At 35.9% G+C, this 26,153-nt stretch overlaps 1 long non-coding RNA gene and 2 pseudogenes across 1 annotated transcript; 1 reads left to right on the forward strand and 2 right to left on the reverse strand.

Moving 5' to 3' along the window:
• Positions 1–9,858: 9,858 nt before the first annotated feature.
• LOC145570991 (uncharacterized) lies at positions 9,859–10,550 on the reverse strand (annotated as a pseudogene).
• Positions 10,551–22,273: 11,723 nt separating this feature from the next.
• LOC145570425 (protein LYK5 pseudogene) lies at positions 22,274–24,529 on the forward strand (annotated as a pseudogene).
• Positions 24,530–24,628: 99 nt separating this feature from the next.
• LOC145570426 (uncharacterized) lies at positions 24,629–25,307 on the reverse strand. Its single transcript, XR_014096460.1, has 2 exons — positions 24,977–25,307; positions 24,629–24,886 (listed from the first exon to the last, which is right to left on the reverse strand). It is a non-coding gene; the product is annotated as an uncharacterized LOC145570426 (long non-coding RNA).
• Positions 25,308–26,153: the final 846 nt, after the last annotated feature.

Here is a 26,153-nt window from a genome sequence, read left to right on the forward strand (position 1 = left end):
CGAGACAATAAAGTAAGTTTGTTTTATTGCTATATTCTTTTGAAAGCCTGTTTAAATTATTTTACTTCCTAGTATCATTTTAGGATGTTATTTATTGATTTCTAGTATCATGTCTAGGTTGCTTCCTATTTTCTTCTATCATGTTAGTATCATGTTAGGGATAAAGCTTTGATCTTTATTGTTTAGTGACATGGTAGGATTTGTTATTAATATTGTTAGTATCATGCTTACGATCTTGCTAATATTGTTATTCTTAATATTATTATGATGATTGTTGTTATTATTATGTTGCTTGATATATTGTTGTTATTGCTTGATCACGCCCTCTCTAGTAGGTTTAAAGGGAATCTGTACTTGTAATCACGCTTAATAAAATAATTAATAATCTTGTTTAGGCTGATATGATTATAATTCAAGTGATCGCCAATAATAGATTTGTTTGTGCATTAATATTCAACCAACATAGATTAAACAGGTTTAGGATTAATATATTGATTGTATGTTAGTCAAAAAGCGCACATGAATATCAGAAGAATAAAGTAGATGCCTATTTTTAGGGCAGGTTCAATCACTTTTAGGTTGGATTTGTAACTTCATCCTCGAATATCCAATCATGGTTCAGGACCACTATGGAGTTAGCGATCTCTAGGATCGTGAAGGGGTGTAACCTTCACCCTGTGAACGGTTTACAAGTTCCTAAAACTTGTTGGCGACTCTTTTGCTCTAGCTTCCTTCCCTTTGGACGCCACCATACTTAAGTGTATGATCATAGTGGGGCTCAAGTGTGGGATGCTTGAAATATTCCCTATAGAAGGATGTTTATTAGGCAAGATGATTAAGCAGCCATTCTCCAAGTTGGGAGAAAAGGCAGAAGACTTGTTGGGTCTAATACACACCGATGTATGTGGACCAATGAGCTCCGCCACAAGGAACGTACATCGATATTTTATCACCTTCACAGACGACTATAGTACATATGGCTATGTCTACCTTATGTCGCATAAATCTGAATCGTTTGAAAAGTTCAAAGAATTTCAAAGTGAAGTTGAAAATCATCTTGGCAAGAAAATCAAAGCCCTTCGATTGGATCGAGGTGGTGAATACTTGAGCCAAGAATTCGATGACCATCGGAAAGAAAAGGGTATACTTTCAGAATTGACACCTGCAGGAACTCCACAATGGAACGGAGTATCCGAAAGGAAAACCGAACCTTATTAGACATGGTACGATCTACAATGGGTCTTAGTGATCTTCCGATCTCTTTCTGGGAACACGCACTTCTAACTACGGCACTAACACTAAACTGTACTCCATCTAAAGCTGTGGAAAAGACTCCATACGAGATATGGATGAAGAAACCTCCTAGGTTGTCTTTTCTAAAGATATGGGGATGCGAAACATATGTCAAGAAATTGATTTCTGACAAACTTCATCCCAAATCTGACAAGGTTTACTTTGTGGGCTACCCAAAAGAAACCAAAGGGTATTACTTCTACAATAAATCCAAAAACAAAGTGTTTGTTGCTTGAAATGGTGTCTTTTTGGAGAAGGAGCACCTTTCCAAAATGACAAGTGGGAGGAAAATCGAACTCGACGAAGTTCGAGAGGACGAGCAACAAAATCAGATTGACAGTCAAAGTGCTCAAACAGCATCTGTTGACGCTGGTTAAAATGGTCAAAATGTGCAAAGTCAAACTGACAATGCAAATGCTCAGTCCGTTACCCTGCGTAGGTCTTAGAGGCCGAGATCTCAACCTGATAGATATCTTGGCATTGTATTAACCGAGAATCAGGACATCCTGGTAATGGATGGAGATGAACCGGCAACCTACAAGCAAGCGATGACAAGCACCGACTCTGCTAATTGGCAAGAGGCCATGAGATCTGAAATGGATTCCATGTTTGAAAATCAAGTCTGGGACTTGGTTGACTTACCCGAGGGTTATACACCTATCGGATGTAAGTAAATTTTCAAATTGAAAACCGACAAAGATGGAAATGTATTCCGTTACAAAGCTAGATTGGTAGCAAAAGGTTATAGGTAAGTTCATGGTATTGATTACGATGAAAGCTTTTCTCCAGTCACAATGCTTAAATCCGTTCGGATCCTCCTAGCGATTGATGCATATTACAATTATGAAATATGGCAGATGGACGTCAAAACCGCTTTCCTCAATGGGATTTTGGAAGAAACTGTGTATATGACACAGCCTGAAGGTTTTGTCGACCAAAACAATGCTGGGAAAGTTTGTAAGCTTAAAAATTCCATCTACGGGCTAAAGCAAGCTAGCAGAAGTTGGAATCCGCAATTCGATGAAGCCATTAGTAAGTTCAGTTTAATCAAGAATCCAGATGAATCTTGTGTTTACTAGAAGGTCGGTGGGAGTGATATCGTCTTCCTAGTCTTATATGTCGATGACATATTGCTCATTGGAAACAACATTCCGATGTTAGAGTCTGTAAAGGCTTGGCTCGGAAAGTGTTTTTCAATGAAAGACTTGGGAGAGGCTCGGTACATATTAGGTATCAAGATCTATAGGGATAGATCGAAAAGGATGATTGGATTGAGCCAAAGTACTTATATTGATAAGGTACTGGCACAGTTCAGCATGTGGGAGGCCAAGAGAGGTCACCTACCCATGTCGATCACATGGCATAACCCTAAGCAAGAAGCAGTGTCCACAAACACCTGATGAGCGCGAAAGGATGAATCAGATTCCATATTGTAGGGAATATTTCAAGCATCCCACACTTGAGCCCCACTGTGATCATACACTTAAGTATGGTGGCGTCCAAAGGGAAGGAAGCTAGAGCAAAAGAGTCGCCAACAAGTTTTAGGAACATGTAAACCGTTCACAGGGTGAAGGTTATACCCCTTCACGATCCATGAGATCGCTAGCTCCATAGTGGTCTGGAACCATGACTGGATATTCAGGGATGAAGGTACAAATCCAACCTAAAAGAGACTGAACCTGCCTTAAAAGTAGGTCTCTACTTTATTCTTCTCATATTCATGTACGCTTTTTGACTAACATACAATCAATATATTAATCCTAACCTGTTTATCTATGTTGGTTGAATATTAATGCACAAACAAAACTATTATTGGCGATCACTTGAATTAAAATCACATTAGCCTATACAAGATTATTAATTATCTTATTAAGCGTGATTACAAGTACAAATTCCCTTTAAACCTGCAAGAGAAGGCGTGATCAAGCAATAACAATAATATACCAAGCAACATATTAATATATTGATATAACAAATCATCATCATCATCATCATCATAATATCTCATCCAAGCAAAAATATAATAGCAAGACCCTAGGCATGATACTAACAAGATTAATAACAAATCCTAGCATGTCACTAAACAATAAAAATCAAAGCTTTAGTCCTAACATGATACTAACATGATAAAAGAAATAGGAAGCAACCTAAGCATGATATTAGAAAGCAATAAAAACATCCTAACATGATACTAGGAAATAAAATAATTTAAACATGCTTTCAAAAGAATATAGCAATAAAACAAACTTACTTTGTTGCCTCATATCTCTTTCTAATAACAAAATACACACGTTAGTAACTTCAAGGAAAATATTAAACCAATCAATTAAATCAAATAATTGAAATAGGGATTTGCGACCAAACCCTCAGAAATTATCAACCTTTCACGTCTAGGGCGAAGGCAATTTCGAGCTTGGCTAGGTGTGTCTAGAACTCGTGAATGCGGTATTTTATTTGTAAAAGGCTAGGCTTAGAAAGAGGGAGAAAGAAAAGTTATTAGCTTGAGAGTGAATAGAATAGAATTAGATGATTGTGAATTGTCGATAAAAACGGGGAAATACGACCCTATTTGTAGAGAAAATAGCCTGGAAACGATCAGAAAAAGACCAAATCCTATTAGGAGTAAAACTGCCTCTGTCGCAAAACGACAGGGTCCAGCGCGACACGACAGCCTTATCGCTGTGCGACAGGCTTGTCGTTGCGCACCAGCCTTGTCGTTGCGCGCTACTTCACTCGTTTTCTAAAAACTTGTATGGAATCCTTAATCTAATTAAATTTGATTAACAACGTCCGTACTTATCTTTGAAAATCAGATTTAATCTCTTTAAAACACTTGTTTTAATCCAAATAGAATTCTCTATTTTCATAAAAGATATAATTATCATTCCTAATCTCATTAGAACCCAAAATAACATTCTAGATTATTCTAGAAGATTAAAATCAATCCTAATAATTTTAGGATATTAATTAATGGGCCCTCCACTAGATCATTAGGCCATAAAACCATTTCAGGCCCAATTTAGTATTTTGGCCATAACTTCCTCATTATTTATCGGAATTGGGCTTATAATATAACGTTGGAAAACTCTTTTCGATCCCAATCCAACTACACCATTATATGACCCTTATCATGGACCAAACTAAATTGGAATGGACATTTTCATAAATAAAGTTCATTTTCAATAACAGAAAGAAGAATTATTTAAAAATAACCGCATCACAAGACTTTTCACACTTTCACTTCATTCGATAATCAAATGACGTGAAAGGTACTCATCACTGGGTTTGGTTTTTTGGGGAGACACAATTAGGTGTCTACACATATGCTTTACTAATTGGATCGATCATGTATGCCATGATATGTACTAGGCCAGATGTATCGTATGCCTTGAGTGCTATGAGCCGATACCAATCAGAACCATGAGAGGCCCATTGGACTGCGGCCAAGAATATCCTAAAGTACCTAAAAAGGAACAAGGATAAATTCCTGGTGTCTGGTGGCTCAAAAGAATTAGTTGTTGAAGGTTATACCGACGCAAGCTTCCAGATAGACAGAGACGATTTCAAATCGCAATCTGGATATGTGTTCTATCTAAATGGAGGAGCGTTTGGTTGGAAGAGTGCCAAGCAGAGCACAACTGCAGATTTTACAACTGAAGCCGAATACTTGGCAGCTGTTGAAGCGGCTAAGGAGGCTGTTTGGATTTGTAAGTTCGTTGGTGAACTTGATGTTGTACCCTCTATCAAGGGTCCAATATCCCTCTATTGTGACAATAATAGAGCTATTGCTTAGGCCAGAGAGCCAAGGGAACATCAGAAGATCAAACATGTCAAGCGGCGATTTCACATGATTCGAGAATGGAAATTAGAAGGTGAAATCAGAATTTTTAAAGTTGGAACGGATGACAATGTAGCCGATCCACATACTAAACCTTTGCCTCAAGTGAAGCACAACAAGAACGTTGAGGCAATGGGAATCAGGCAAGTTAGAGACTGGCTTTGATTTTCCCTATTTAGTGTTTAGTTAATTTTGAACATTTTAATGTAAGACACTAAGAAAAACCATTCAAGTTTTGGAGTAATTCAAATTTCATGCAATTTTATCACTCCGTTTGCTATTTAATTGTGGTTTAGGATTAAATAATGAGTCCATTCGATTATGAGAATATTCAAAATAGGGTATCAAGACTAGTCTTGATAAGGAAACACATATTAAGTGAACATTGAATATTATAATCGAAAATTATCCCTAATCGAGGTCATTTCAACGATGGACGATTAATGACCACTTGAGATTAGTGTATAGTTTGATTTATAGCACCGTTTCTTGTGCTACAAGGACATGATTGTGATAAATCATTTGCACGGGTATTGGTTTGGAACCATACTGGATCGACCTATGAGAATACTTTAAGAGATTTAAAAATCGTCATAAGTATACTTCTCATTATGGCTATCGGAACCTATTTCCTCGACCATGAGTATCGTGAGTTCTCTTGTTTGAGTACTAGTCCGTTTTAATGTTAGTCAAACGTTTGCCGTAAAAGGGGATTATAACGGTAACACTCGGGCGACTAGGTCCTTTCAGTAAGAGAAGCTACATTACAAGATTGGGAATGTCCCCCTACTAAAATCAGGGAAGATGTCTTTGTTGTTTACAAGGTCTCTCGAAGAGCGAGACTGTGAAAATGCATGGTCGTGCTCGGATGAATTTTAGAAATCATCTGTTTATTGACAATCGGACTCGGGATCGAGAAACACTTTTGGACGTAATAAGGATGACGAATAAATCTTACCTTATAGTTCATGAAGAGACATTAAGAGACATAGGAAAAAGGCTATACACTAAAAGCGTACTTGTCCGGAAGGACAAGTGGGAGATTGATAAGAATGGTGTCCTTCGAACAAGGGTATTATTCCGATAGAGGGTTCGGAATTATTAAAAAGCTAATTATTCAGTGAGGTCAAGTGATCGGAATGCCTAGGTGGAGGCCGCTTCCGATTAGTAATATTAATGAATAATTAATATTACAACTTAATCTTGATTGAACCCTTCAGGTCACACCCAAGCAACTAACGAACCGACATGACGAATTAATTCGGAAGGAATTAATGAGTCACTCGAGTAATTAATATTTAAACGTCGGAATTTCGAGCTTGGAGCGTTGAAGCCGAGCGTCGGAAGTCGAGTCGAAATAATAAAAGACCAGACGGTAAAATCACTAATTAGTCAACAATTTACCAGAATACCCCTAGGATCGGAATGCCCCGAGCAAACCGATGCCTAGGGGCATTTGGTATGGCCGAGGTGGCTAGAAAACGCACCAAGCCGAGCCTAGGCTGGCTAGTGTGTGCTAGCGCACCATGGCTAGCATGGTGCTAGCCACGGCAGCCAGGCCAAGGCAACAGCCGTAAGCAAAGGCCAGCAGCTAGCTGGGTCGAGGCTGCAGCCGCAAGCCATGGCCAGCAGCTAGCTGGGTCGAGGCTGCAGCCGCAAGCCGCGCTAAGGCAGCAGCTAGCTGGGCCCTGGCAGCAGCCCAACCGGCTGCCTTGGTGCCCAATTTGGGGTGCCATGTGGCAGCCACCAATTGGTGGTTGAAGGGTGTAGGTGGCCGGCTCTTAGGGAGCTCCTTGGGGATCAAGTTTGGTCCCCTCCCCTCATTGTGGTCCTCACCTAACTCTTCTCCTAAATGTGCCGCTTGTTGATTAATTAGTTGTTTGACATTTAATTTTATTTTTAATTTAAAAATAAAAGGAATAATCAATTCTCCCACATTGATGGAAGAGGGCGTGATCAAGCAATAACAATAATATATCAAGCGTGATTATAATCACTAATGAATTGACTATTACTTCCTTGATAGATTTGTGGAGATTGGTTGTAATTTTGGTGAGTTGGTGGAGTTGTTTCTTCTGCAAGTGGTTGTTGTGGAGGAATATTAGGAAAATTTGGAAAATTACCTTCACACATTTGAAAAAACTAAGAAAATTGTGGATGATTCATAAGTGATGAAGGATCAAAATGTGAACGATTGGGATTATTAGGATCCATTTTTACTTTCAAAAAAGGGAACAAAATAACAAAAAAACTTAGGGGATAAAATTTGATTAAACACTTAATGATACAGTTAAGGAATTTAAAGAGTATAAAACGATATTTTCATCTGTATCAAACTATGGAAAAATGGATGTCTATTTATATAGAGAATTCTTTTTTCCCGTTGGTAATTTTTGTTTTTTTTAAAAAATAAGTTATTGTATACGAAATAGTCGTTTTATACTAAAACGGTAACATTTTTACTGTTAGAATAAAGCTCTTCCAAAAAATGACACATGTAAGAAGATCAATGGCTAACAATTAAACTCACCACAACATTGCAATTCTACTGTTGATTAATTCTTGTATGTTAACTTTTTTGGTGGGCCCTATACAAAATTAATCAAAAAAAAAGACCAAAACTTCGCCCTACCCCACCAAATGTCAGACTATACCAGTTAAATGAAAATTGAGCTGAGAAAGTTTTCTCCAAGAGAAAAAATTCCCAAATTTCAAGACTTTTTTTGAGAAAGTTTGTTGGTGGGGTACATTTTTGAGGGGAAAAAAAATTCTAGAAGAGAATTTTTCCTCTGGTGTAAGTGCTCTAAGTAGTGAGCCACCACATTAACACTACGTCTAACAAGGGAGGAAGAAATAAAACTAGACCCATTAGCTATATGTAAGATATCAGCTATAATCTGGCCAAACTTGGTGTGCTCCTTCTTTCAAGCCGGCCAGGTTAATAACTGTGCTAAACTTGACATTTTTCGTCTTTTCGCCTTAAAAAGTAAGGGTGAAAATGTCCATCCCCAATTTGAGAGATAACCGTTGTTAAGTTGCCGTTTTCTTCTATTCCTTAACGCTGGTTAGTTGTTGTCACTCCGTTGTCTGGTGCTTCTTCTTCTTCAACTTGACTGGTTGTTCTTCACTCCCCATTCTTTATTTGTTCTTCCATCGAGCCAGAACTTGAATGCTTGGGTGATGTCGTTTCGTCGATCTTGAACTCAGATCGATTTTCTTCTGGGTTCAATTCTCCGGTGTTCATAAGGTAGGCGTTCAATTGGAACATATTTGCAATTTAATTTGACTATCCCACATACCTTCATCATCTTCTTTGAGCTCCATTAATGGCGGACACCAAACCTCAACATCATTTTCGGCGGCAGAAATTAAGGGAATGGTTAATCCTAAAGGGAAGGTGTTTTCGTTTGCTTGTTTGATTTCCCTCCTCCTATTGGTATTCACCATTGATGGAGCTTGTGAGCTTAAATCCGTGCTAATCCTCAGAAGAACCAACTACCGGAAGCTGCGCAACACAATTTGTGACAGAACAAACAACCTCCGACTGAGATATCTAGCAACCAACGATTGACAGATGTACCAAGCTTGAAACCTCTTCTGTGTTTGGCTCATGGCCTTTTCTGTTTCTCTCTCTATGTACTGCTGATAAGAAATGGCCTTTTCTTTTTCTCTCTCCATGACATTCAATTCAAGGAGTGGTAAAAGCTTAACTCAAGTGTAATTACCGTGGTTAGCAGTGAGCTTTTACCGTGGTCACTCCTAACGTTTCAAACAAACTTGCCGTTAGCTTGTTTGTATTAGGACAGGCCATTTGTCAGGTGCTGCAGTAAGTGTACACGGATTCCAAGCCTATTTAATTACAAAATTGCCATGTGCTAATAAACTTGGTTTGTTTAGCACAGTTATAAACTTGGATTTTCTGCCTTCTTTCCTTGCTTCAAATACGAGATGACCTTTGCATTTGGTCTGATTCCAAGATCACGTCCCTTAGAGCAGCTTTCACAGCAACTTGCAGTGCTGAACGAGCTCCCATAGCTTCTATCACATCACTTGAAAAAGCACCTTGGACAGTATCACACACCGAGGCCATAATATCCCCTACATTGTCTCGCATTACAGCTCCAAGGCCTATCAAGTTGCTTTCAAGCTTAGCAGCATCTTTTTTTATTCTATATAAGCCTGCTGCCTGCATTGGGAGGACTCCATCTAGCAGGATCAGGGGCAGCATCTCTCTTCACAGCCAAGTCTCAATATAACTCCACAACTTGAATCATGTATGTAGATATTCTTTGTTTATCGATCATATATCTAATTTGATTTAATTTCACTTCTTTATCGTACTCTGTAGTAGTCCAAAGTAACATCTTTGTTTGTTTTTGTTAAAAACAAAAAAGTATCAAAGGAGAGAAATTGAATTGGGGTCAAATTTCACAATTAATAGCAAGATATTAAGCATGAAAGACAAATATTACAACTCACAAGTAAACAGTGATACTGTGAAATAAACTTATGGTGTATATGATTCATTTTCTAGCAAAAAAAATCTATTATTATTGACATTGTAACCTCTGTGAAATCAGTAAAAATCCTTGAACATTGTCATAATACCATTTTCAATATGTGCTAATTCGTCTCCCCTTTCAAAGGGATTTGGAAAGGAAAGCAGGAGAGAAGTTCGGGTTCCAAAATAAAACAAAACTGCAGCCTATCTTTGCAAAATTTGATGCTCAACATCTCTCAGCCAGTCGTGCAGTGACTACTCTGAGTTTCGAATAAACCTTTCCAGCAGGTGATCCTAATATTAGGTTGCAGAGCGAACTACGTGCTACTTTTATGTTTGTGCAAGACCCCAAAATGTGAATCTTTGAGTCTACGATTACAATGCGTGTCCTTGTAGAATTTTCAATGGCAAACTTTGTTTTACCTCCTTTACCAGAAAGCCTCCCGATAGCACGAGACTTGTGACCACCTTTAAGTGTTTTAACATCCTTGATCTCAATTGAATCAACATAAAGTTCATCTATCCTCAAAAGGGCAATTGCATCTGTAACATCAAAGCCAAGCATGAAGGCGTGGACAAAATCAGCGCACTTCTGCAGGTTACTTACATCAGGAGTATCGGCCCTTGTCTTGAGCTCAACCTTGCGATCTTTGAAATCTTTAAGGTTCATCCTTATGTCAATTTTCATCTGCTCGTAAACTGGGTTGTAGATTTCAAGCCACGCTTTTTTCAAGGGTGTGTAACGATGAGGAGGAACACCCACCTTTCTGAATTGTACTTGACCATCAGACATCTCATGAGCCCTCAAAGGCCCAAATCTAGGCCTTGGTGGAAGAGAAGCAGATACTGAATTTGATGTCTCAACTTCCATGGCATTCATGTTTGTTTTTCCTCGTATTTTCAGAGAAAAACTAAACAACATATTACAAGAAGAGAGAATAATGTAAGAACCTTTCACAGTTGTTAGTTATCACTTACAAATCGATTCTCTTAATACTGAAATATATCATCAAAGCAAAAATGGTACTCCGTATACATATAACATTTCAAGTGTTATCCTAACTTCCTAAGCTCTCTTAAACATTTCAATATACCAATATACGAGTAGCATCAATCAACTAACGAAGAAAAGGCGCTCCAAGAGCATTATTATAGCCGTTTTCAAGCACAAGAATAACAGGACAAGCAAGAAATCACCTTAAAGCTACTCTCTTCAAGACTTCAATTACATAATTTCAGTCATTGGATGTTAAGTCCAACTTCCGAAACTCAATCTAATTCTCTTATAAACTATTGGTATTAAAAATAGCCTTCACCAAAAGTCCAAAACACACATTCATTATCACAAGTATTCATTATTGTTTCACAAATGTGCAAGACTATGCTATAAAGCATCTAGACCGGAAGTATAATTGATACTCTCTCATAAACTCAAACATCCCGTGATCGATTTCGATTGCATAATGCAGATAATACACATGGTAAATTCATCACTGTAAAATAGCCTTGGTTGTATTTCCTCATACAATAGCCTTGGTTGTACCTAGACCGGAACTCCGGAAGTATAATGGATACACTCTCATAAACTCAAATATCCTGAGCTCGATTTCAGTTACATAATGCAGATAATAGTACACATGGTAAATTCAACCCTGTAAAATCCTTTGCAATTTGCAAATTAGTAAACATTCACTAAACTATTGCCACTCAAACTATCATCATAAGACATAAATTCTTCAAGAACCCAATACATATTACATGAACATCCCATACATTGTTTTACGATTTTTCATATTTTCAATTTTTCATCCAAAATAATACTTCGTAGGATTTTTAACAAAGACTCTGAAATAAGAAAAAATCATTTTTTTATAGTTCTATACTAACAGTTACAGTAAAGGGTTGTACAAACAAAAGTAAAATTAGCAACCAAATAAATAACACTTAATTATCAAAATCACGTTAAATTTATAGCCAATAGTTCGATGATCCGAACGCTAAATTGGCCGACTATACTGAACAATTGATTAGATTAACAATAAACCCAAGATTGTGAAATTGAAATTCAATAATTGTAGAAAAATATACTCCCTCCGTTACGATTTACTCGCAACAATTACCATATATGGGTGTTACACATTACTTGCAACAAAATTTTTTTTTCCTTTTATAGTAAGTTTTTGTGAGTAAAAAGACAGATTTACCCTTACTTTTTTTTTTAAAAGATTGTTTAAGTGTTTGTTAAACACATTGCTTAATTTCTAATCTAACTTACTCTATACTAATCTACACTAACAATTCCCACCAAAAATTACCCCCTCCTCTTCTTAAATCATCAACCACCTTTCATCTTCCCAACCACTCAATTGAATGTCTCCTCGAAGATGCAGCCCAGTCTTCTCTTCTTCTGGAGAATTCTCAAGAACGAGTTCATAAACCCTAGATTTGTTCATCAATCTAATTTTCTCTCTCCTCTTCCTTCTCTGTTCTCTCTCTTCCCTTTTCTCTGTGAAACCCTAACACCATTTCCTCTGCAATTCTGGAAAAATGAGTCCCAAAAAAATGAAATCGAGTCCTTGAAGTCATCTGAGAAGGACAATGAGCGCACTCTTTACATTGCTAGACGTGGTGATGGAGTGATGAAACCTGTACGAAGGTGCTCTGCGACGTTTTCGAGGTACAAGACTGGAAAAATTAGGGCTAAGCTGGTTTACCACTCTAGCGAAGATGAGGAGGATGCTATTGTTGTAGATCCACCCAAGAAGGTGGTTGTTGAGGTGGCGGCTGTGCCAGATCTGTCTGAATCTGCTCTTGTTGCTGTTCAAGAGCCAGTCAGGGAGAAGGAGTCCCCAAAACAAGCAGACCTGAAGACGGAGGAGACTCCGGGAAAGGAAGAAGGCACCTCAACCTCTCCTAGGGGCTAGAAACGGTCCAGATCTGTCTTCAAGGAAGACTACAGCGACTGGAATCCATGCTACCTGGCGTATCTCAGGGATAAGTACCCTAATGACTTCCCCCCAGATCTTTGAACAGTAGCGTAACTATGACTAAACCCTAATTGCTTTAATTTCTGTTTAATTAATTTGGTGCTGCTATTGCTTGTTTGCTCTAAAATCTGAGTCCCTGATGTTGTCTGAGTATGTTGGTGTGTGTTTCTATTTCAATGTTGTTGTTCATTTATCTGTTATTGATTATGATGATTAATTGAATGGGGATGTTGTACTGTATGGATGATGAGCATGGTTTTGGTTGTCTTGCTTTTGGAATACTCATGTAGTTGGTGTTTTTGTGTTGGTGTAATTGAGTCCCAAATGTTGTGTGTGTGGCTTCTGCTTTGACACAGTTGAAATTGAGTCCCATTGTACTCATGCTTATGTGATTGTCCCTCTGGAGAATTGGATCCCATTGTTGTGTGTGTGGCTTCTGCATTGACACATTTGAGATTGAGTCCCATTAGCTTGCTGTTTGAATGAGGCACCGAGTCCCTGATGTTGCTTGTATACTTGAGTAATTGAGTCCCCCTCTTGTGATGTGCGTCATTGTTGAATGTTGATCCAAGTAATGAAGGGACTCTGCTGATTGTATCCCCTTAATAAAGGATGCTCCAACAATTTCATAAAGAAGTTGTTATTGAGGTGCCTTGTTAGGATGGGGTATATGTAGATGTAAACACCCGTCTGATGGATTTTTGTCATTGTTTAGATGTCTTGAGTACACTACCCCTTGAGGAGTTAATGGTTTCATTTCTCAAAAAGTGTTGAACTTTAAAAATGTACTAGCCCATATACACTTGTATGTCATGACTGCCTAATTAAACTACCTAAGTTAATTCACAAAAGACACCTAACCATTACAAAAACAAACAAAAAACAAGTTTTACTTTTAATGGTTATGTGTGGCAGTCCATGAACTTCAAAAGCATCATTTGTCAATCTTCAATGCCAAAAAATTGTGTCTTGCATCATCATCTTCAAAAAGTTGTCTGCTTGCATCTTTTTTAGTCAGCATCTACTTCCATCTCTTGTGTCTCTAGTTGAGGCCCTGTAGTAGGAACAAAAATTGTGTTGAGGTAGTTCACAGTGTCAGCAATGAGTTCCCTGCTTACCTTAAGTATGTCTTCCAAAGTCTCTTCCCTTGCTTGTCTTGCCTTTGACATGTGTGGTGGGTTGAAGTTATTCCCACCTTGCTTCTCAAGCACTTTTATCATGCATGATTGGAGAGTTATCCATGTGTACCTGTTGAGGGTTGTGTAATACCCCGTATTTTTATACGTATTTTCCTAATTAATTAATTATTATTTTCTAAAAAGGGTATTTTAGTAATTTAACTTACTATTTAAATCTTGGAGCCAAAACGATATTTGAATTTTGGCGCCAAAAGTATTTTAAAAACAAATTATTATTTTGGATAAGATTTATTATCCATTTATCCTATTTTAAAAACCAGATTATTTATATATTTTGGATATTTTAATTAAGGCAAAAGCTATATTTTATTATTATTTTAATAAGTCCGAAAATCCCATTTATTTGGCTAATAAATTTCGGATTTTCCTAAGAGAAAATCTGATTTTATTAGTTAAATTATTTAGTGAATATTTGGTATTTTATTATTTAATTATTTATTACAATAAATATTATTTACACAATTATTTTAATTCCTTAAAACTAGCAAAATAATTTCCTAAAGTACTAAATAGGAGGGCCGAAAATATGAGCTTAGGAAAGCTCAAAAATTTCGGCCATCCCATGTAGATTTTGGGAAAAATATTTTTGGTAAATGGTATTTTTAATTATCTCCTTAAAATCTCCTATTTTCCTTAAATCTAATTCTCCATCTTTTTAGTATCCAATCATTATATTTTCTTTCCATCTATTTTTCTTAATTATTCCCCAAGTAATTCCAATTTCCTTAATATTTTTCATGACAATCATACCTTCCATATTCAATTACACACAATCTCTTCAATATCAAAACTTTCCTTAAATCTTTACTCACTTCTCCAAGTAATCCCTTAAACCCTACATACCATAATTCTTCCCAAATTCTCTTACCATAATTCTTGCATGAGCTAGCCTATAAATACCCCTCCATACCTCTCACATTCTTCACACCAATTCTCTTCTTTTCTTCTCCTCTTTTTACACAAATCATCCCATTTATCTTTGAAGCCAATTTTTGGGCACTTCTGGTCAGTTTTTGGGGTATTTTTGTTCACAGAAGATTGTTCCTCTCGAAAAATACTTGAGGTTAGGCTCAAGAATCACCCAATTCGGAGTTATATCGAAGGAGTTATAGCCTCTGCAAGTTCTGCCTATTCTTTCCAACGAAAATCCAATTCTTCTCTTTTCCTTGGTTTCTTATCTTTTCTCTTTCTCTTCTCTTATTCAATTATTATTATTATTATTATTATTATTATTATGGGGGATTTATAAAAATTATTATGAGTAGTTTTAATTATATAAATTAGATTTTTAATGATGTTTATGAAAATTAATTTAAAAGGTTCATGTACATATAGTTGGGGGTGTGATTATTTGTTAACCTTATATTAATTAAGGTTATATTTATTTATAGGGTGTTTTTGATCAAGCTACTTGAGAGTTCTTTTGAAGTGTTTTTGGCTAAGCAAGGATCAAGGTACGTTAGGTGGCTAGATACCTTGAAAGTGATCGATTTGAATGAGCATGTTTGAATGATTTTATGGTGATTGAATTAAATTGACTTGAATTATGGTTTATGAAATAAAAGTATGTTTAAAAGATTGGTTTTAATAATTAAATTGGAGTATTGATTTTTATAACATGTTTTGATTAATTAATTTATTATTCATGTTTAAAAAGGATTGGTTTTGAAAGCTTGTTGGATTTATATAAAAAAAAAGGGAGTTTGAATTATTATTATTATTATTAAAGGTTGGAATTATTGGATTTAAAGAGGATTTATTTAATCATTGAATTAAATTTACAAGTTTAGAGGCGCACGCAATGCGTGCACGACTATCCCCCTCTTTATACTTCGTACATAAAATTATATACTTTACTTATTTACATAAATGGCATATTGAAATAATTTATTATTCTGTATTATTTATAATTAGTAGATGTAAAAATTCATTTTAGGGATGAGTTATAAAAGAAAACCATGCAAAAAAAATCCTAGATTTACTTTTACAGGGGCTTAAATATTTTTAAGCATTGTACGATATAAATATGTGCACGATATAAATATTCATACTAATTTTTTTTTTTTAAGAATATATTCATACTACTAATTAAATTATACTCCGTAGTATGTTGCGTTATACTTATGAACGCTGAAATATAATATGCAAAATTACGAACACGGACTATTAAAACACTGAAATATAATATGAAAAATTAAATTACAAATTTATATCATCAAATAAATAAATAAATAAATAAAAAAAGAGATGTTACCTTTCTCAATTTATAGAGCAGTTAAGTTTATAGAGTAGTTAAAAAATGGAAGTTATTTAAGGTTAAACTTTAAATAAATTTTAGTTTTTTTAAATTAAAAAAGAAATAAATTTATAGAGCTGTTAAAAAAGGAAGTTATTTTGCAGGGATAGACTGTATGACCTTAAATAAACCAAGATCTAACACATTCAAATCATGGGATTGTGCAGGCTGGAAAACAAATTGAATGTTGAAACCATTAGCTTGTGTTGCTGCCACAAATTCTTCATCATTAGGCACTTGATGTGGCCTTGCATTGTCCCATTGTATTACAATGTTCTTGCTTAATTGTTGTGGCCATTCAGCATGAATAGTAGGAATTATTTTGTTTAAAATCATCTCTCTAACAGCTTCTGTGTTGACACTTTGAATTGCTTTGGTTTCCATAGTCCCTGCCTCTCTGTTCTTGCTTTTTTTTCTTTGCCATTTCTTGCTTCACAAAAGGGAAAAGCCCATACTTTCCTGAGTGAGTAGAGTCCCATCCTGTGCATACAGTGGCTTCCCTATCATCCCCATAAACATTGCCTTTAACTTGAACCTTTTTGATTGTTGTGCTCTGTATGGTACCTCTTCATTTGGTGTTAGATAAAAGGTTCTTGTCTCTGGGTTTAGGTAGAACCACTTCTCATCAATATGGATGTGATGTTGCAAATCCATAAATGATGGGTCTCCCTCACTTGGAACAGGATGAATGTGCTGCAGCACCCATTTTAGCCTTGCTATCTTGTGATTGTCACTTAATGCTGGGTGATTGGTTGCTGTGACAGCCCTAAGTCTTCCCTTTTTCTTTAACCTGTGTATGAGGACATGATTTACATTTAGAGCTGCACCATAACTTCTGTTTGTGGTTCTCTTATACAGAGGCACAGACATAAGCCACTCATCTGAGTATTCTTTAGGCTTTCTCCCTGTGGTGCCTAATTTTTTGCTCCTGACATCTACAACATCCCCCTGTTGAATGTGTTTTTTGATTTCTTGAAACCACCTTGTTGTTGTCGATCTGTGAACACCATGTTTTCTTGCCAATGATGACAGAACCCCTCTTGGAAGTGAGTCCCCTTTCATATTTAGCATGATATCATTAACTATTTGCCTCTTTTCTTGGATATTTAACTCTCTGCTCTGCCTACCATTGTTTGGAACCTGTTGTTGCTCATTTGCTTCTGCCTCTGACTTTGACTCCCCTAACTCTGCTGAATCTGTTTGTTGCTGATTTGATGACTCAGTTGAGTCTGACAGTGAATTAGAATTGTTTGAATCTTCTTGCATGTATGTGTCATACAGCTGATCTATGTTATGCTCCATAAGCAGTTGATTGATGTTGAAAAATTTATCAAACTCCTCTTCCATGAGTCCCTTTTTTTTCAGATGAAGAGGTAGGTGATGAAGTGGAGGTGTCTTGCGTTTTTTTGGGAGCTTTCAATGGAGCCTGATTCTATACAGAGAACTAATGCTGCAACTAACACATCAATTAGGAATTAGGACTAATTTTAGTTTAGGTTGGTGATGAAGTGGAGGTGTCTTGCTTTTTTTGGGAGCTTTCAATGGAGCCTGATTCTGTACAGAGAACTAATGTTGCAACTAACACGGCAATTAGGAATTAGGACTAATTTTAGTTTAGGTTGGTTTTTGTGTAATTTGCAAACAATGGCACTTTAAATTATGGTCTGTAATTTAACTATGGAAGTTGATTTCCCTACCCCCCCCCCCCCCTAGAATTTTGAACAATGATGATGTATGAAACAGGTTTGGTCTTTTTATAAGGCCCTTTTGCTATGTAAAATGGGGTTAGTGGGAAAAATTTGAATGTTGTTTGAAATTTTTTCAAATTTTGGTGAAATGTTTGGAGGGAAAAAAAAAAGAGGCAAAAAATCCCCCCTCCAAAGCTGGTAGCAACAAAAAACGGAGGGAAGAGAAAGAAAAAGGAAAAAAAAAGGTCACATGGGTCACACACCTTTTTGGGACCACAACTTTTCCCTCCCTTTTTAATTCCTCTAATTACATACCCCTCCACTTTAATCTACCCCCTTAAAAGTTTTGCCCAGGAGTCCGCAATTCACCCCTTTATTGCGAGTAAATCGTAACGGAGGGAGTATATCTCACCTCAGAAATTGATTTATTGGAGGAGAGAAAGCTCGGTAGGCGCTTGAGCACTTCAATGGAGGAAATAGAGGATGGAGGTAGACGAGGAGGGGTTTTAACTTTTTAGGAAAAAGTAAGAGGAAAAATCACACCAAAAAAAGAACAGAGGTAATTAACATTAAGGAGGGTATATATGTAAAAAAAAATTAATTTAATGGTAAAATTGTCATTAAATATTTTTTTTAAATTGTCATTGAGAGTCGGCCCAGGTTAATCTCTGAGAGAAATCTGGGCTGTTTATCTCGGGGCAAAGTCGTCATTTCGCGTGTAAAAGTAAAGGTGATTATGTCAAAAACAAATGAACGAATTTCTGCTTTTATATTGCCGCCAAGTTCTAATAACCAACTATTGTTGGATTTCAGGATAAGAGCCCGTAGATTTCAGCGACACCTTTCTTCTTCTTCAATTTGACTGGTTCTTCTTCAATTACGCCAACTGCAAACCATGCCACGTATCCAATAGGTCTCGGCATCTCGCAACCATCGCTTAAATTTGCTTGACATTACCTGGTAAATCGTTGTCCTCTATCTTCTTCAACCTCTTTCACCTTTCCGGCGGAAAATTGTCAGCGACGAAGATCAAACGAAAAACCCTAGGAAAATTAGAGAAATTAGCTGGGCATGGTTAACCCTTAAGGGAAAGGTTAGTCTTCCTTCTCCATTGAAGCTTGTTCGTGCTTTTCGATTTCTCCATTAAAGGTTTTTAATTTTTGCTAATGGAGATGAGAGAATGGAGGAAGAAGAATTGGCCATGTACTGTGCGTTAAGCACTCACGGATCCTCACATAACATTAGTTTTCTCCGTCAATGTACTTTTATTATGCCAACTTGCATAATGTCAGAACTTTTGTTTATAAAACAATTGTTTATTGCCTGGGCATGCATTTCAATGATAGTTCATTACAAAATTGCCACGAGATAAACAATCCAAGTTTATCACGGAGATTAACTTGGATTTTCTCCGCCATTAAGTTGTTTTTTTTACATATATGTCAATAATGTAATCATTAATCAACGAGTATATTTTTTTTCTGGTGTGATTTTCATATACTCTATCACACTCAAGGAGTCAAGGCAGAGGTGCTAGATGTTTGGATGTAGAGTATGTTCTGGAGCTAGCAAAAAGAATGGGCATAGTGAATGATGAAGCCCCAAGTGCATAGTGATTAATGAAGCTCCAAGTCCAGGTTGATAACCAAGCTATTGTCCATATTTTGAAAGGTTTAGGGCCTGTTCTCTTCAACTTAATTTCAATTTAGTTCAGCTCTAATCAGTTCAATTTTGTTCAGTTCAATTCCTAATATCCTTCTCTCATAAAATATTTATTTCAATTCAGTTCAGTTCAGTTCAGTTCAGTAAATTAGAACAGACCCTTAAAACAACAAATGTGAATTGACAAGTCCCACTTTAGGTTTAGGTTGCATTTTACATAATGATGGAGTAAGTGTAGCTATGCCACATTTCATTCCTCTGTAGTTAATTTTTAGCCTCTTGTTTGCACCCACACACAAAAAAAAAAAAAAAAAAAAAAAAAAAAAACGAGTTTGTTTAAACTTTTTAAAGAGTAGGAATTAGCTTTGTACTCTGTAGTATATTCTAGGTTAGGACAGTGTTTTTCAAGAAAACTCTAACTATATATATATATATATATATATATATATATATATATACACGAAGTACATTGTACGAAGTATAAAACATCAATTTGAGAGCACTTATTTAGTTTATGTACTTATTAAGTTATTATTGTTCACTTTTTTAATACATTGTATAAAACATCAATTTGAGGGTCTCCTAATGTCCTCTATTTTTCTTACCTTAATATCAAAAAAATAATAAAAATAATAATAATAAAAAAAAAAAAAAACCTATAATGGATACGTAAATACTAAAGTTGACAATAAATAGTCAAGTTGACAAGTGCCAAACACAAATTTGGTTATGTTCACTAGTCATTTTAGTCAGTCCTCTAAGGCTCTAATCCTCTTTCAATGCCGCAACAAAGAACAAGTTCCGCCGTGCACGTCGTGGTTTATATGAGTACTTCATACGAGTACTATACTATATAGTAGGGGTGACCAAAAATTCAGGGTACCCTAACTTGGAATCGGAACAGCAGGTTTCAGAAACGAAATTTGCTCGAAACCGCAGGTTTCAGAATTGGAACCTGGTTACAGGTTTCGGTTCCGGATAATAATAATGGAAACCTGTTGCAACACGCTCGGGTTCCGGGTAATAAAGTTTTGGATCCGGAATCTGTAGGTAACCCTGTTAGTATAGCTTCTCTATATGGTGCATGAAACAGAATCTATCATTTAAACCCGAGTATAAAAGCCCTATATCAAAATTGTATAAAAGCCGTCCTCCTCTTATTTATTTTTCATCTTACTCTTAAAGGTTTAATTAATGGTATTAATATAAGTATTTGTAATTTTGTATTAAATATTCTAGGCAATTAAGTAACTATTAAGCTTACTTTGAAAGATAGGATACCCTGTTCCGGAATTGAAACTTGCAGGTTTCGGTTCCGGTTCCTATTTTTGGGAACCTGTTGCAATAGGTTTCGGTTCCGGATATCGAAATTATTACAAGGTACCTTGTTACGCTCACCCTCACTATATAGTCTTATGATAAGGGCCCACATAGAATTGTCACCCTATCTAACCAATCAAATTAGGAGAGAAATTGTTTTGTAATTCTGTTTGGTTGGAGGAAAAAGTCAATGTCAATGCTAAAAACGCGTCACACAGCCCTTGTATTATTCTGCCAACCCATAATTTACGATTTTATTCTATGAAATATGCCCGTATTAATAGGATTCCCACATTATCATGGCATGTTTAATTATTATAAACTGGTTTAATGGATTATGATAACATCATAATCCAAAATTAATTCATTTCTATTTTTTTTTTATTCATGATTTGGTACCGAAAGAATTTAATTGCGATGATAATTAGACTGGAGTAGTATACATATAAATTAGCCTATGTTTAGTTTACCTTATCTTATAATTTTATAACTTAATTTAAATTAGATGGAAAAAAAAAAAAATCACATCAAATGATCAGAAAAAAATAAATTTTGAACATGTTTTATTGTTTTATGTATAATTTTTTATCACTAAATTTGTATAAATAAATATTATTAGATATATATATTTTCATAATACAAAGTACAAAATATGAGCTTTTTAATAATTTGTTAGTTTACAATTATAGATATCACGATATTTGAACATATCATCTTATGTACCACCTCTAAAACTTTAATCAATTAAGAAGAAATGCATAATACTTCCAATGCCTATTTGAAATAGAAGGAAGGAACAATTTTTATTCCAAATTTGGGTTTTACAGCTTGTAGGCATTGTAATTCCTCAATAATGGCTCTATTTATTTTATTATTTTTTTTTTTTAGAAGTATGATTATATGATTACACTTTTCTTTCCGGTTTGATATATAATTCTTTCGTTTCAAATTAGATAACACATGTCTTTTATTAGGTTTGTCAATGCTAAAATTCAATGGAAAATAACTTTAGTTATACAATTGTACTATAAAAACATGATTTTTAATTAAATACACATTGAAATGAATTTAACAAAACCAGTCACACATAATTATATTTTTTCATTTCAGTATAAATCACAAATATTAATCAAAATAAAGTTTATAAATATTGTTAAAAGTCAAAATGTCTATCTAATTTGTAACAAAAAAGTATTGACTTTTTTTGAAAGATTGGGATGAAGTATGACTATACAAGGGAGTGTGCTTAGTCATTGGAGTACCGAAATTGATTCCTTGTTTCTATTTTCTACCTGCATATCCAGTTATTTCACATTAATTCTCGCCAAGATTAAAAAAATTATTTACATCAATAATTAAAACTTATTTAATTACGACATGAATTTTTTAACAAAAAAATTATAATTAAGACTTTCGATGGAATTTAGAGTGTATATTTAAATCACAATAATACTCTCTTTTTCAACGATGTTCGTAATAGACAAAAATGTCCCCGCCCACCAATTAATACCACTATTACTTTATTAGCAACTACCCAATCTTTCTCCAAACTCAACCTCAATTTCAAAGAAAGCAATCCACCATTACACAACCATGAAAATTTCTTCATTAGTTTTGTTGTTAATCACAATCACAACTCTACAATTCCAAATACGGCAATCGAATTCGCAACAGACGTATGTAAACAACAATCAGCTAGACTGTAACAACAACTATAACAACACAAATGGTTTTGTGTGCAATGGAAACAGGTCCTGCACATCCTATATCACCTTCAGATCACAACAGCCGTATGCTAATCCCCCAAGTATCGCCTTCTTACTTAACTCGAGTGCCCCAGCTATCGCACAGGCCAATAATATATCCGAGGTTGACACTATCCCGGCAGGCCGCCTGGTCATTGTTCCTGTCACCTGTTCCTGTGGTAGGACAAGAGGGCGCAACAGCACTGCATATTACCAGCATAATGCACGGTACAAGCTGCAGGCTGCGTCTGAAACGTATTTCACGACAGCTAACAATACGTATCAGGGGTTAAGCACATGCCAAGCTATGATAACTCAGAACCGTTTCACTATCACTGATCTCCACATTGGGGGTGAGTTACTGGTGCCAATCATGTGTGCCTGTCCTACAGCTAACCAGACGAAGCAATACAGGTCTCAGTTTCTGCTGTCTTACCTTGTCACCTGGGGTGATAATGTCGGTCAGATTGCAGAATTGTTTGGGGTTGATCAGCAGAGTGTATTGGATGCTAATGATCTCAAAGAAGATGATGTTATCTACCCATTTACGCCGATTTTAGTGCCTTTAACATCTGCCCCTACTGGCATAAACCATCAGTCTTCTTCACCTGCTCCGCCTCCTCAATCTACTCCTGTTAGACCTAGTCCTGGTGGTAAATCTTCCAACAAAGGGGTGTTTATAGGGATTGGGATTGGAGCTGGGGTTTTGGTCCTCGGTCTTGGCGCTTTCCTAGTCTGGTGCTTCTTCATTCGCCCTTCAAAGAAGAAGCCGCTACCAATCTACAAGACTGCAGAGAAAGGTGAGAAGGTTTCTGAATCATCCTTTTACACACCCACACCTGTATCTTATACCACTACTAGTCATATCAGCACGAGATCATTGTCTGTTGATTTGGAAGGATTGAAGCTTGCAATCGGGTCATTGACTGCTTACAAGTTTAAGGAAATAGAAAAAGCAACAGGAGATTTCAGCGAGGGAAATAGGATCAAGGGTTCTATGTTTCGAGGCGAATTCAAAGGAGATGAAGCTGCAATCAAGGTCTTGAAAGGTAATGTTCCTAATGATGAGATTAATATATTGAAGAGTATCAACCACTCCAACATAACTCGATTATCTGGGTATTGCTCCCATGAGGGGAACACTTACTTGGTATTCGAGTATGCTGAGAAAGGTTCACTTGATGATTGGCTTTTTCGCCAAGAGAAGCACCGATCTTCAGACGACGATTCACTCTCCCCGCCTGTTCTTAGCTGGAAACAAAGAGTTCAAATAGCTTGTAACATAGCTGATGCCCTGAACTACTTGCATAGCTACATTCATCCTCCTTACATCCACAAGAATCTCAAGACTAGCAACGTACTCTTAGATAGCAACTTCCGTGCAAAGATCACAAACTTCGGGCTAGCAAGAACAATCCAAGATGAAAGTGAAAACGGGGTGTTACACTTAACCAAACACGTGGTAGGAACTCACGGTTACTTAGCCCCTGAGTACATAGAAAATGGAGCAGTAACCACCAAACTAGATGTCTTCTCTTTCGGAGTAGTACTTCTCGAGCTCCTATCAGGAAAACCAGCTGTAAAACCATCAGGAACTAACAAGGGAGGTGCAGACGATTTGTTATTCATGGTAATCAGGAAAGTGTTTGAGGGGGACAATGTGAGGGAGAAGCTTATGGAATTCATAGACTCGAATCTAGGAAGGGAATACCCCTTGGATTTGGCATATACATTGGCTCAATTAGGCAACAAATGTGTTGATCGTGACATGAGTTCTCGACCAACTATGTCCGAGGTCTCTATGACACTCTCAAAGATATACTCGTCGTCTTTGGATTGGGATCCATCAGACGAGCTCGGAAATTCATCTTCCTTCAGCCATACCAGATAATTCTTGTAACAATCCAATTTATGTAGTAGTAATTACAATCCAACTATCATTTATGTAATTACAGTTATTCATACCAGAGTTTTTACATTATATCATTCTCGAACATTCATCTACTAGTCCCAACTATTTTTGTAACAACCCAATTCATGTAATTACAGTCATATATATAAACTTTGCAAATGTATTGCCAATTTAAAGAGTCATTCAATAACAAAATCTCATGTACTATTACTTCCTCGAATCATTCGACAATTATACAATTTCAATCCCAAAACAAAAAACAAAAATACAGATTCAACATAATTTTTTTGATTAAGTAACTAATTCAAATCTCATTTTGTTCATTACCACTTTGATTAGATGAAAGATTATCAGAAAAATAAATAGTATCATCAGCTTGAAACTCCATTTTCTCTCTCCTCATCTTCTCTTCTTCATACTTCTTCAATCTCTCTTCCCATTTTGCCTGCAATCCAAAATCAAAAGCCCCAAAAAATCAAAATTAAAAAAAAAAAAATCAAAATCAACAAAAATTAAGTAAGGAAGAAAGGAGAACCTTGTAGCTGATTTCAGCACGATGCATAACGTAAAACCCTAGAATGCCGCCAACAATGGTGCCGGTGATTATACGAACATAACCCCACCTCTGTGAACGCACTGCTTTCATTGAAATCAAGTAATTTTTGGCTGTGAATATTAATCGGAAGATTTTCCGGATTCCGACAACCGGGAAACTTTTTCCGGCGAGGAAATGTGAAGTGGTGGAGTATTGGTTTCTTTCAGTTTGGTTTTTTGTTTTTCGTTTAGGTTGACGGGTGTCTTTCGTCACACTCACACATGTTTTATTGGCGGTTCTCTTCCCCTACCAAAATATTTAGGAGTTACTAAACGATGAGGAAGCCCATGTCAATCTATGTGCTAAATATCACATGATATTTTATACTTCCTCCGTTTTTTTAGGTCTTGTTTAATTCATTTAAAAAAAATTAAGTTAGATTAGATCAAATTAAATAAAATAATTTCAAATCAGATTAGATCAAATTAGAAAAGTTAAGTTCAGATCAGATTATCGTTTTATGCACAGTTTTTTATCGCTAAATATCTTTAATTTCGTAATGAAAAAAATTATAAAAATTAAATGTTAATAAAATATACATTATTACGAATCTAACAAGATCCCATTTGATATATTTTTTCCTTACAGATTATCGTACACTTAAAAACAAAGTGTGGTCAAATCAGACAATCAAATTAGATCATGTTAGATCAGATAAGTTCAGATAAGCAAAATACACTTTCTTATTTTGGAAATTTTAATTAGTTGCAACACTTTTCATTTTTGACATTCTTTTCTCTTTTCTCTTTTACTCTCTCCTACTCACATGGGTCCATCTTATTTTTCTCTCTATCTCTCGAGAATTTCTCATCCTCAACTAAGTTGAGGCATGTTAGACTCAACTAAGGGGCAAAATAAGAATTTTACATATTTAATTTAAAAGAAAAAGAGATAAGCTGAAAATGCTTGAGACCCACATGGTCAGTTATTTTATGCAATTCAATGAAAACCCTCTTCCTTTAGGAGAGAGAAAAAGTTTTCAAAAGTTTTATTTGGGGAGCGAAAAGAGAGAGAAAGCAAATTCGATCAAACCCTAAAAATTCAAGAGCAATTGAATCCCTTAAAATTGAGCAAATTGAAACCTTCAAAATTGCAACCCACAGCTAAGGATCTTAGC

This window comes from Chenopodium album, chromosome 12, assembly GCF_948465745.1.
Source record: "Chenopodium album chromosome 12, dcCheAlbu1.1, whole genome shotgun sequence".
NCBI classification, from domain to species: domain Eukaryota; kingdom Viridiplantae; phylum Streptophyta; class Magnoliopsida; order Caryophyllales; family Amaranthaceae; genus Chenopodium; species Chenopodium album.